The following is a 13,598-nucleotide window of genomic DNA, read 5'->3' on the forward strand; positions in this document are numbered from 1 at the left end:
GATGAGAAAACTAAGGGAAATGTTGTAATAACTATTGGGAAACAGAGACTCATTAAAGTGGTGTTGCCTCTTAAAAAGATGGTCGTAAGACAGGGAGAAAGGAGTCATGGGATATTTAGTAAGGAAATCCTGGATAAAGAACAGGAAGGCTCCCAGGCAACTTGCAGATGACACATTCGGTTCCTTCTACAGTAAGCACCCCTCTGCTCCTAACGAACTGCAGCAACACTGTTCATGGATACCTGTATAACACCATAAGCACTGTGGTAAATCCTTTCCTGATATGAAACAATGAATTTTGGGTGAGGATAGGTATGGTCAGTTGTGGGAGGCTGTCAGCATTTTGTTTATCAAGTTAAAATTGCAACTCTGAAAGATGTCACTCATTTGTCACTACCCCTAAACACTGCTAAACTCAAACAGGCATTTTTTATGATTAAGGCACTCTCTCCTCTTTTTCTGCTTCTTCTTAGGTCTCAGGCAGAGATGATGTATTAGACGCAGTACCATTTGTTTTGAGAAAGGAAAAACAAAGGAAATTTTCAGGTGTTTACTAAGTTACACATGACTCTGCTAGAGTTGTTCATGTAGAGGAGCTATATTTTGGAAACATGCTACTGTATCTTCTTCAACACAGCATGCACGTTCAAAATCTTTGAAAATAAAATCCTCACTGAGAGAATCCAATCACCTCTTGTGCCTGGAGAACCAAGCCATAATGCTGTATCACTAAGTGAAAAAAAACCCAAACCTGCTGTCAAACAAGACACAGTAGAAACTATAAAATTGTTTTACTTATATTTAAACTCATCTGCCAATCTCTTCTTTATCAGTTCAGTGACCTTCTGGCTCCTTAAGTACTAAACACTGCTCCAAAGTGCAAATGAAGTAAGATTTATGACTACTCACTTCAACATAGGTCCATCTGGTGTCAGAACCTGAAGGGAATCTAATACTTTTAAATAAACCTGATAGAACAATGTCACAGTAACACTGCCATAATTAGATAAATACTAATAACAAGTATAACGCAAAATAATTGTGTATATATATATTTATATTCTTTGAATGAACTATTGATCTGTAGAAAAAAATTTTATGAACCTTGGACAAGACTATGTGCATAACCTATTCACTGACCCTAGAACAAGAATGTATGCTATGCATAAGGAGCATGTGCAAAGGTTGTCAAGATGCCACATCTGGGACACACTGTTTATGTTATCAGAAGAACATATCCTGAAGGGTATCTGTAGAGAGAGTGAAAAAAGTTAGTCACAAAGCCCGTGGCACGTTCACCATGTAGCTGCATGCCTGGAAGCATGAAACCAAGCACTAGGGAGGTGGCAAGCACTGGGTGAGTTGGCAACCATCTCTAGATCCATATCTGGTGTTATCCGGATGCCTGGAGGAGTGTGAAATGAGGCGGAGGCCTCCTGGTCCCAATCCCCCATTTCTTTCTGCCCCAAGCAAAGGAGCCATTACCTCTACCCATGCAGGTGTGAATTAACAGACTTTGTGACGTTAACATAACTGATAAGGTTGTCTGTAGTCATCCCCACCCGCATGTATGCCCTGGTGATGTAATGCAGAAATTTGAGTCCACTCAGGCATCCTCCTGCCTGCTGTCACATACATCAGGGGATAAAAACCCTAAGATTCATACTAGAAATGGGGAGTTACTTCTCCAGCCATGGAGTGATGAGAACCTTCCCCCTTGGTCGGAATGCTGGCCAAGGTAACTTACATCTGAGCCCTTATTTGGGGGTCAGGATGAACTCGGAACTACACCAATGAACTGGACAGATTAACGAATTCGCTCCCTCTCCATCCCCACCACTTGGGTCACCTTGTGGGCAAGATTATTTACCTCAGCTAACGCTGAGTGTTATTTTCTCCTCAGGCTCATATACCCTGAGTGTATTCTATATTTTCTCCTCAGGTTCATATACCCTGGGTGTATTCCATTTTCTCCTCAGGTTCATATCTAAGTTTCCCTGAGTGTATTGGTTTTGCTCCACTGCATTTCTGTTCAAACGGGCTTATCTATTTGCCAGGCGGCCAGGCTCGCTGTGGGCAAGCTGTTGGTTGTTGTGTTGGTGTTTGTGTGTTCCATATTGCTTTGTTGTTGGTATTATATTAGTTATAAAACCTTTACTGTACCTGTAGCTTTTTAGTTTATCACCGGCAATCCAAAAGAACCTGTAAATGTTGCTGTAAATAAACGATTATTATTTGTTTCCCGACTTGCGTCTGTCGCATATTCGGTGCCGGCCTCACAAGACCGGATTTATTCTCCCCGTTTTCGCAACAGTATCTAAGAAAAAAATGGACTGCCTCTTGGAAAACCAGCCAACTGCTGTACAAGAGTCATAAAACTTTTGAACAAGAATAACTGTATAACAGTCAATAGAAACAGCATGTTATTTAGACTGTGTGCAAGGCTGCAACAAAATGAAGTGTTCAAGTGGGTGCCATTGTTTCAGAAGCAGGTATGTGGAATAAATCACTCTGGCATTCTATAATGTTTTGTTTGCAAGTATTAGCTTGCTATCATTAAAGAAAAGAAACCACAAATGTCTCTGTAGGATCTAGTAGCCAGCTCTTGAGGCCTTGTTGTAGTGTGCGTGCAACACTGGACTGTGAAACATTGGGACTATGGTATAGCTTCACGATGGATGAAAATGTCATCTTACAGCTGCAGTTCTGATCTCTTGAGCAACACTGGGGGTCCTGGACACCTTAACAGGTTAGGAGAACTTGAGATCTTATTTATCACAATTATATGTTGCTACGCTTTAACTAGTTTATAGTAATTATGTGATTGAACGCTTAGGCTATTAAAGAATCACGCCATATATGGTTTCATAAATACAATCGCTAGCCTCCCCTGGGCAATGCTATGTTTTAGACCAGAGCAGGCATAAGGTTCTTTCCAGATCTCAGTAAAAAAGGCAGCTCACAAGTATATGTAGTTAAATGCTATTTATTGAATAATTAGAAACTAAGAATAATCTTATATCATTGTCAGAGGTGCCTGCTGCTGTTGGTAACAGATAGCTACAGGAGGCCTTGACTTCTAGCAAGGTCTAGCAGGTCTAAAAAGCTCTGTCAGCTGTCCTTGATCAAAAGGCCCCTGGAGATTTTTTTTCCAGCTAACACTGATAAGGGAGGGTCTTGCAACCTTTCAGCCTGTGCTCAGGAGAGGCCTGTATAAGAGCTGGGCCTAAAGCATAGATGTCTGAGTGCAAGTTGGTGTAGGAAGGGTTACTGCCTTATCTTGTAACAGCACATGCTTTCTGTAGGTGGTGGTGGTGGCAACCACTAGACAACAACAAGGACGACTATGATGATGATGATTATGATGATGATGATGATGATGATGATGATGATGATAATGATGGAGCAGAGCTTCAGAAGGAAGGTGCTGGTCTGGAGCAGGGGGAGATCTGAGCTGGCTGAGCCTGAGCTATGCAGGACCACCTTAAGGAAGCACTGAGGGTTAGTAGATGATGACTCCTCTGCTGTAGAGAACAGGCCTGTCTGCTGACCTGTTGTCTGGGGGCTCTGTTGCTTTCTGGGGGCTCTGATTTATGATATCATAGAGAGTCTGAAGAGGCTTCTCTGGCTCTCTGATTCTTGTTCCCTGCTGCTTTTTCACATAGGCATCAATGATAATGCCAGGGCAGACCTGGAAATTATCAAATATATCTATAGCTTTGGCATGATGGGTCAAGGACGCAAGGGCCCATCTGGTGTTTCCTCAGCCCTGCTGGTCAGCAGTGATGGACTAAGATGTGAGGAGAAACATCTTTGCCAACAGGATGGTCAATCTGTTAAGAAGAGCTTTAAACTGTGAATAACAGAGTAAAGAGGGTGACAATTAAGTGAGGAAATGATGGATCAGGTTATCAAGCAAAGGGTGTGGGCTCATGTGAACAGAGGGGACACTATTATCAACTAAACAGAGCTGAAGTGGGGTCACTCGCAAGTCCCTACAGGACAGCATTGTACGGAATGGTTTCATACTCTTTCTAGGAAGTGAGTAGGATCGGGTGTTTCTCTGAAGTGTTGTGACAAAAAGAGACTTGACTGCAAAGTTCAAACTAATAATTTATTTGAACAACATGTGCAGATCCAGAACGTCACTATTGCAGGTTCTATGGATACAGTGAAGAAATGCCCTATTGCAGTTTTAAGAGCAAGACTACACTATTACAACCACAAGAGATTCCCAAAATGCACTGTTGTAACTACAATAGTTACAGAATGCACTATTACAGTCCACGGCAATTCACAACAGGCCACAGACCACTCACAAAACTCACTATTACTGCCCATAAGCAGTGAGCCCACTCACAACAACTCCCAGGCTACTCACAAAATTCACTATTAGAACTCACAGGTGATTCATAGAACACAATACCACAACTCACAAACAACTCAGAATACCACACGTGTGTTAGTCAATCACTTGCAACTACAAACTTAAAGCCTGCCAAATGTTCACTTACCCCTCCAGTTAAGGGCTCCCACGTAAGTTACCTCGGCCTGCACCCTGACCAAGGAGGAAGGTTCTCATCACTCCATGGCTGGAGAAGTAACTCCCAACTTCTAGTATGAATCTTAGGGTTTTTATTCCCTGATGTGACCCTACTAATGGTGATCCTTACAAGCAAGCTGGAATCCCAAACAGTGAAGTTTGGGGCAGCCTTGAAATGGAGTTCAGGATCATGAAAGAGGGAAGAAGGCAAAAACCAGGATCATGGTCCTGGGCTTCAAGAGGCTGGACGTTAGCCTCTACAGGGATCTACTTGGATTAAACCATTTTATATGATCTTGAAGAGAAGAGAGGTCCAGGAGAGCTATTTTTGTTTTGTTTTGTTTTGTTTTTTTTCCCAAAGGAATCACTTCCTACAAGTTCAAGAATTGTCTATTCTGGTGTGCAGGAAAACCTGCAAAGGTGGTAGGAGGGCCTGCATGGATGAACAAGGAGATCCTGACTGAAGCCAAGCACAAAAAAGAAGTGTACAAGAGGTGGAAGCAAGGACAGGTGACCCTGATACAGGATGTAAGACATACGTCTCTGAAGGGTTTAATATGGGATCTAAGACCTTTATCTTTGAAGAGTTTAATATGGGATTTAAGGCATATGTCTATAAAGGGGTTAATTAACCACCTACAACTTCAAGTCATAGAGAGAAAATATGGACTTGATTAAAGGGATTTTGTTTGAATGAAAATTGCCTAACAGTAATGGATGAGCAGACCTGGATCAAAAATCTTCTGGTGGTGATGGAATTTTCTGATATACCTGGTCAATAAAAGTCTCTCCAGGTGCCCAATTTTATGCCATCTCTCAAAATTAAGCATGTGCTTTGCATATGTCTCCTTACCATATATGGGGAAAAAAAACTTGGGTTCAACTGAAGGACACGAGTGTAAGACCACTGGAGAACACCAAAGACCATCGACTCAAATTAATGAGCATGCGTAACTGGGAGGAGAACTCATTATCATAAGGCAGTTTTTTTTTTCTAGGGAATATGATGAATACGCATGGTTTTGTTCTATATAAACTGTAGGTACTCAATTGTAAGTAGATGTGCTAGGTGAAACTAATTCCCCACGTCTCCAGCATCATAATAAAGAATGCCTGCTTACTGAAACTCCAAAATGAGTCTTTCAGAGTTTTGGTAAGCCATAATTTTTGGTATCAACCTAGAAGGAATAGAGCTGCTGTCTAAGTGTGCGTGGATGGTGGTTAGGAAAGCCAAATCCATCTGGAGTTGTGTGTGAGTCAGCACAAGCAAGATGCAAGAACAACCACAAAACTATGGATGAAATACAAAGAGTGTATTTCTGTTACCTTGCCAAAGGAGGAGGATCGCTGAAGCAGCACCCAGACAGAGGGACACAAGTGGGGATGCAGGCACTGCTGAGCTTGGTCCATGCTAGAGAATCACGAACATTGCTGTTTTTGCCAGTTTATCAATGATTTGCGCAGGCATTGTTTACCACTGTAATCTGATCTTCTCTGTAGCAGGGTAGGAATTTCAAGCATGTCCAATAGGGTGCCTCTAAGTCTAACAGGCCTATGTTATCTAAACACAGATGTTCCACTTGTCAAGCACATGAGGATAAACAACAATTAGTATGATATATGTATTTTTCTTTACCCCAGCTGCAGATTCACTTGAGCATGTCTGTAGTCCTCCTCACCAATATTCCATTATCATCCGACAGTACTTTGACAGCTTCTTAACCAGGAGACTGAGGAGCTGATGAGGAGAGATGCTCACTCGTGGTGATCCTCACAAGCAAGGGGGAATCCCAAACAGAGATGTGAAGGTTGGAGCAGCCTTGAAATGGAGTTCAGGATCATGAAAGAGGGAAGAAGGCAAAAACAGGGACCATGGTCCTGGGCTTCAAGAGACTGGATGTTAGCATCTACAGGGATCTACTTGAATTAATCAATTTGATGTGATTCTGAAGAGAAGAAAGGTCTAGGAGAGCTATTTGTTGCTTTTTGGTTTGTTTTGTTTTTTTTCCCCAAGGAATCACTTCCTACAAGTTCAAGAATGGTCCATCCTGCCGTGCAGGAAAACCTGCAAAGGTGGCAGGAGGGCCTGCATGGATGAACAAGGAGATCCTGACTGAACTCAAAGACAAAAAGGGAGCATTCAAGAGGTGGAAGCAAGGACAGGTGATCCAGAAGGAATAGAGCCACCGTCCAAGTGTTCAAGGATGGCTGTTAGGAAAGCCAAATCCATCTGGAGTCAAATCTGGTGAGGGATGTGAAGTGCAACAAGTGCTTCTACAAGAGAAAATGTGGGCCCGCTCCTGAATGGCACTAGGACTTGGTGAAAAAGTGTACTGTAGTGGGCCACCACAGAAGGCATTATAAAGAGGACATAGTTATTTCAAGCAGAACTTAGGCAGAGTTTAACTGTAGATTTTGGTTGTAGAGATGCATATGTCAGCACAAGTGACTGCTAAACCTGAGCCTATAAAATGGCATCAGTATGTGCTGCCATTAACAATTGAACTGTTATTGTACTCTTTGCAAAAGCTTGTTCCCATGGGAATGTACCTCAGCATACCCTCCAGAACATTCAGTATTGTACAATTAAGAGACTGATGGCTTTGTTTTGCTTGGAAGAATACTGTAAAGATGTGATGAACAATGAGGCCATTGAACCTCCCCACAGAGGAATTCTTCATAGCAGAGGCTCTACAAGAGAGGACTGTCGAATGCTGTATCACTGCATGTTTCCCAGCATTGGAAAAGACATGTAAAACTTCTCACTGTAACTTTTAAAACCATCTTTTATTTTAGGTATCTTATGTCTTTTTCTTCACTCACATAGAAACTCACACTGAAAGTAGACAGAAAATATTGAGGTCCTCAATGCCTTCTTTGCCTTAGACTTCATAGCATCATAGAATAGTTTGAGTTGGAAGAGACCTTTAGAGGTCATCTAGTCCAACCTCCCTGCAGTAAGCAGGGACATCTTCAACTAGCTCAGGTCACTCAGAGCCCTGTCCAACCTGATATTGAATGTTTCCAGGGATAGGGCCTCTATCACCTTTCTGGGCAACCTGTTCCAGTGTTTTACCACACTCATTATAAAAAAAATATCATCCTTACATCTTGTCTGAATTTATCCTCTTTTAGCCTTAAACCACTACCCCTTGTTCTATTGTTACAGGCCCTACTAAAATGTTTGTCCCCATCTTTCTTATAAACTCCCTTTAGGTATTGAAATGCTGCAATAAGGTTTCCTCATAACCTTGTCTTCTCCAGGCTGAACAAGCCCAACTTTCTCAGCCTTTCCTCATAGGAGATATGTTCCCTCCCTATGATCATTTTTGTGGCTGTCCTCTGGACCTGCTCCAACAGGTTCATGTCCTTCCTGTACTGAGGTCTCCAGAGCTGAACACAGTACTCCAGGTGAGGTCTCAGCAGAGCAGAGTGGAGGGGCAGAATCACCTCTCTTGACCTGCTGCCAATGCTTATTTTATGCAGCTCAGGACATGGTTGTCTTTCTGGGCTGTGAGCACACATTGTCAGCTCATATTGTTTTGCATCCACCAGTATCCCCAAGTCCTTCTCTGCCAGGGCTGCTCTCAATTCCTTCATCCCACAGTCTTTATTGATACTGAAGGTTGCTCTGACCCAGATACAGAACCTTGCACTTAGCCTTGTTGAACCTCGTGAGGTTCACCTGGGCCCACTTCTTGCTCTTGTCTAGGTCCCTCTGGATGGCATCCCACCCCTCAGGTGTTTGAGTGCTGAGGGTGCACTTGATCCTTATGTCAATGTCATTGATGAAAATATTAAACAGTACTGGTCCCAGTATGGATGCCTGAGGGACACTACTTATCACTGATCTTTATTTGGACACTGAGCCCTCCATATGTGACCTTCCAACCAATTCCTCATCCGCTGAATAGTCCACCTATCAAATCCATATCTCTCCAATTTAGAGAGAAAGGTGTTGTGGGGGACCACGTCAAAGGCTTTACAGAAGTTCAGATAGATGATATCCATAGCTCCTCCCATGTCCACTGATGCAGTCACTCCATCATAAAGGTCATTATGTTGGTCAGGCAAGATTTGCCCTTGGTGAAGCCATGCTGGCTGTCTCAAATGACCTCCATGTGCATCAGCATAGCTTCTAGAATGGTCTGTTCCATGATCTTCCCAGGCACAGAGATGAGGCTGTCAGGGCAGTAGTTCCCAGGGTACTCCTTTCTACCCTTTTTAAAAATGGCTGTAATGTTTCCCTTCTTCCATTCACCAGGGACTTCACCTGACTGCCATGATTTTCAAATATCATGGCTTCACAGCTACATCAGCCAATTCCCCCAGGGCTTTGGAGTGCATCTCATCAGGTCCCATAGACTTATGTATGTTTAGGTTCCTCATGTGGTCATGAACCTGATCTTCTCTTACAGTGGGAGGGACTTTGCTCCTCCAGTTCCTGCCTTGTGGTCCTGTCTTTACTGGTAAGACATGCAATGAGGAATCCTGGGTCTCTGAGACAAGGGTGGAAGACTAAAGCAAGGAAAACTTCCTCTTGGTAGAGCAGGATAAGGATAATGAATGCCCAAACTGCATACCTAAGTAAGTCCATGTGACTTGATGGGATGTATCCATGAGTACTGAGGGAGCTGGCTGATGTCATTGTGAGGCCATTCTTGATTATCTTTGAAAGGCCTAGGTATGCCAGAAGTTCTTCTTGAGAGAAGGCAGCAATGAGGATCCAGGGAACTACAGCCTCACATCCACCCCTGAGAAGATAATGGAGGAAATCCTCCTGAAAATAATTGTCAAACACATGAAAGACAAGGTCACTGGGAGTAGTCAGCATGCTTTTATGAAGATGAAATTGTGCTTCACTAACTTCACAGCCTTCTGTAATGAGATGACTGACTTGGCAGATGAGGATAGAGCAGTAGAGATGTTTATATTAATAACACTTTCAGCAATCTCTGATAACATCATAGATAAACTGATGAAGTATAGAACCATAAAATAATATCATAGAACAGTTTGGGTTGGAAGGGACCTTTAAAGGTCCCTAGTCAAACATCCCTGCAATGAGCAGGGACATTTTCAACTAGATCAGGTTGCTATCCACCCCAGTATGGGATAATTGGATAGTGAGGTAGATTGGAAACAGCCTGAATTTCTAAGTTCAGAGGGTTGTGATCAGCAGCACAAAGACAAGCGTGAGACCAGTCCCTTGTGGTCAGTACTAGGGTCTTACCACTGAACACCTTCATTAATGACCTTGTGTCATTGTTTAACCTGGCAAACAGCTAAACACCGCAGTGTCTGCTCGCTCAGCTCCCTCACCCCTTCCCAGTGGGATGGGGAGGAGAATCAGGAGAGTAAAAGTAAAATAACTCATCAGTTGATATAAAGACCATTTAAAATAAGCCAAACTGAAATAATAATAGTAATGAACCACAACAAGAATAGGAACAACGATAATAAAGCAATCAAAGTTATATTCAGTTCAGTATACGGCAGCCACTGGCCATACACCAATGAAAACATGACAGGGGAGGTGTAAGCCTCAGGAACAGAGACAGGCCACCATCACAAAGTAGAAGGGAAGGGATCGAAAAGAAGAAAGGGTTGTCCCCAATAAACTCCACAATTTATAGAGTGTGTAATCTTTATGGAATAGAATACATCTTTATCAGTCAACTTGAATGACACCTGGACCATCTGTCCTGGGTCACCTGTCCCAGAGAGTCTCAGGCTTTTGCTTCCCTCCCCTATCCTCTTGTGTAGAGAGAAGGAAAAATGAAACAAAGAAACTATAAACACAGGTGCTGGTGAAAGACTGAAAAACAAAACCTTGAAAAAACATAAATATCTCTTGGCAAAAATGAAAATAAAAAACTTATCAGCTACTGTAATGAAAATAAAATATCAACTTGCAGTTTTCTCAGAAATCCAGCTCTGCTGAAGCATTAAAGGAGAATTCTACAGTTCAATTCCAGCAAAAACAGGACACCTTGGCAATGGCACAAAGTGCATGCTCATAAGTTTGCAGACGATCCAAAACTAGGAACAGCAGCTGATGTACCTGATGATGTCCCTCTGAACAGAAACAACTGACGGATGGAGAAATGGGCAGAGGAACCTCATGAAGTTCAGCAAAGGGAAGTGCTCTCCTGCACCTGGGGAAGAATAACGCCATTTAGCAGTACAAGCTGAGGCCTGACTTACTAAAAGCAGCTTTGCAGAGGGTATGTTTAAGCACTTCCTTAACCACTGTTTACAGCCTCGTGTTTTATCAGTAGTTTCTCACCATGTTTAGGCTGATGTGACTGAAGTTCTTTCTGCAGCTGCCAGCATTCAAATTGGTGTAAGAGCAGCATGTAACTGATTCCTGAGATGGCCTGGTGCCAGTTTCAGTTTGAGATACAGCAACGAGTGTGTGAGGTTTGACAGTTCGTGAGCTGCTTCAGAAGCAACTCCTGAGGTTAAACAGTTAAAGGCTGTCACTAGGCTAGTAATTATTTCCAGCCCAGAAGCTGAGGAATAGTAAACCTACCCTCAGCACAACCCTAGCCTCCTTGCTACCCAACTAACCTTTACCCACTGCCAGACTAGCTGATGGGAGAAGCAAATGTGGTAAAGCAATCTTGTGAAAAAGAGCGAGAAAATTGGTTACTTGTCAGCTAGAGGTGTTCATCATGCAGGCACACAGGATTTGTCAGTACTGTTACACTTGAATTAAATAAATCAAATATTTTAAGAATAGTGTATGTGGATAAATAGAGTTATAACGATAGAAGTAGTTATGTTAAGGCTTGATTTTAGGGCAGGCCTTGATTGGGAAACCTGCCCTGGGAAACTTTGTGCTAGGAATAGAGCATAGATAAGATAGAAACAATGTTTGAAGGATTCAACAGAGCATGTAGAACACAAGGACATAGCAGATTGTTGTTAGTGATTTGTTGCTAGTGGTAGAGTTAAAATATAACATACTAAAGGGATCGTGGTGGTGGGAGTTAAGTCGGATAAACAAACTCATAGTCTTAAGCAAGCTGAGCATGTAAGATTTATAGCCAAAGAAACTATTATCTCTATGATGAATGTAACCGTTTGTAGCTAAGAAATGTGTATCTCTGCACGTAGACCAAGCTGTAACAAGGTATAAAAGCTGAAGCAAAAATGGGGGTCTTTGGGATCCTGACTTTGGACGATAGTCCTCAGGTCCCCGGGCCCTGAATAAAGCACCGCATAAACTGACACTCTGTTAGTTTGTGTTCTTTGTTCTACGGGCAACAGTACTACACTTCTGCAGCTTTATCATGTCTCCTGACCCCAGGAAAGAGATCTCCATGGAGGCCTGCTAGCAATCCCTGCTCAACCCAGCACCTCCCCCCAGCATGGGGGTGTCTGCCTTCCAATGCTAAAATAAATATTTTAATGTGCTTATTTGAAAATGTTTTTTGTTGAAAAAAAAAGTTTTCCTAAACTGTCAAGAATCCCATGAACGATTTTGATGTAATAGAGTAAAAAGCCACTGCCTGCACACACGCTCTATGAAACTGCTTCCTCTCATCCTCTTCACAATCATCACATTTCCTCTTGTTCATGGCCCTGTTATGTCCTTCCAGGAAACTAGCCCTCCAAGCCACCCGCCACACAGGAAACACAGCTTTCTTCTGCATTTCCTTAGGGACAGATATCTGTCCATGGTGGCTGAGACCAGTCTGCTCCTGTAGCCTCCCTGGTGCTCAGGCTACTTGAGGACATCTTGCTTGTGCTGTCGAGGGGAAAGCTAAAACTAAGTTTGCTCTGTTGGCTTTGTGTGCTTCCTGGTTTTGTTACAAAATTCACAACTGATGACTGAATAGAATTACAAAGGTAAATATTTATTAATGTGCATGAAGTGTCCCAGCCAAACTGCATACATCCAAGTGACTTTTCTGTAGGGCTTTTATAGCTTATACTGTAAGGGTATGATATGAATCATCCAGTTACCTACTAATGCATATTTCTATTGATCCAATCATAAAAAGTATATTTTGTATGTCTTGCAGCATCAGCATTCTTGCAGTTTATCTGTTAAACCAGATGTTTCAGTCATAGACTTCAGCAAAGCTATTGGGCATCATCAGCAACCCGTTTCTCTTAGATAAAGATCCTCCAGTTAATTTTGCAAGAACAGAGGTTTCCTTATCTTCGTTGATCACTTGTTTTTTTTAGTAAGGGTAGTTAATGGGGTTCAGGTCTGAAGATAATGATGCAGCAATTATTTGCTAATAATGTTGTTTGTGGTCTCAATTTATATCACACTATCCCAGCAGAAATTTAGAAAGACATTAAAAAATACAAAAAGACAATAAAAAATACAGAGAGAAAATGAATTGCAGGTATAAAGATCTGGCAGAGAGCAGGCTCTCACCTCTGCAGATTAATGGCGATTAGGAAAACTGGTGCTATGGTTTCCACTCCACTAATGGCAGCAGTGAAGGAAACCGTGTCTAAAACAAGTGTGCCCCTTGCCTGAAGGCTCTTAACCTCCTCCAGCTCCCCTATACTTCTTCCTAGCTTGGGAAAATATTCTGTCCTAAACATTAAGCGCTGGAAGTAGAGAGGAAGCAGCCCCTGAGGGGATGGCAGGGCCAGCGGGCAGCAGGACTACATCTCCCATCATGCCCGTCACCTGGAGGGAGCCGCCGCCATTTCGCCACCATTCCCCGGAGCTGTTGGGCCGGGGCGGTGTCGCGTTCACGGTTCCCCGCTCCCCGAAAAAACCCTCGGCGGTGGTTGGGACGACGCCGGCGAGAAAGTCCAGCTCCTCCTGGACCTGTGAGTGCCGCCCCGACACCCTCCCCCACCGTGCTCGCTGGCGCCCTTTCCCTCCGGGAAGTCCGGTGGGTTCGGGGCCGGCCGCGCAAATCAGACCGCTGCCTTCACAACGGGGCCGCGGCCTCGAGTATATGTGGCCTGCGGGGCCCTCCTGTGGGGAGACCCGGAAGAAGGGTTTGGCCAGGGTGACAGGGCAGGGGACAGGGTTTGGCAGGCCTTTGGTGGGAGTGGCAGAGTGGGGGTAAGCGCT

At 43.3% G+C, this 13,598-nt stretch overlaps 1 protein-coding gene across 1 annotated transcript in view; it reads left to right on the top strand.

Moving 5' to 3' along the window:
* Positions 1 to 13,308: 13,308 nt before the first annotated feature.
* Positions 13,309 to 13,598, top strand: part of LOC104546306 (protein AMN1 homolog) — a 13,101-nt gene continuing 12,811 nt past the window's right edge. The window contains exon 1 of the mRNA XM_010191700.1: positions 13,309 to 13,348. The gene's annotated coding sequence lies outside the window, so the exon portion shown is untranslated. The remainder of the gene's footprint in view (positions 13,349 to 13,598) is intronic.

Source organism: Mesitornis unicolor, unplaced genomic scaffold (genome assembly GCF_000695765.1).
Source record: "Mesitornis unicolor isolate BGI_N332 unplaced genomic scaffold, ASM69576v1 scaffold18100, whole genome shotgun sequence".
Taxonomy (NCBI): Eukaryota; Metazoa; Chordata; class Aves; order Mesitornithiformes; family Mesitornithidae; genus Mesitornis; species Mesitornis unicolor.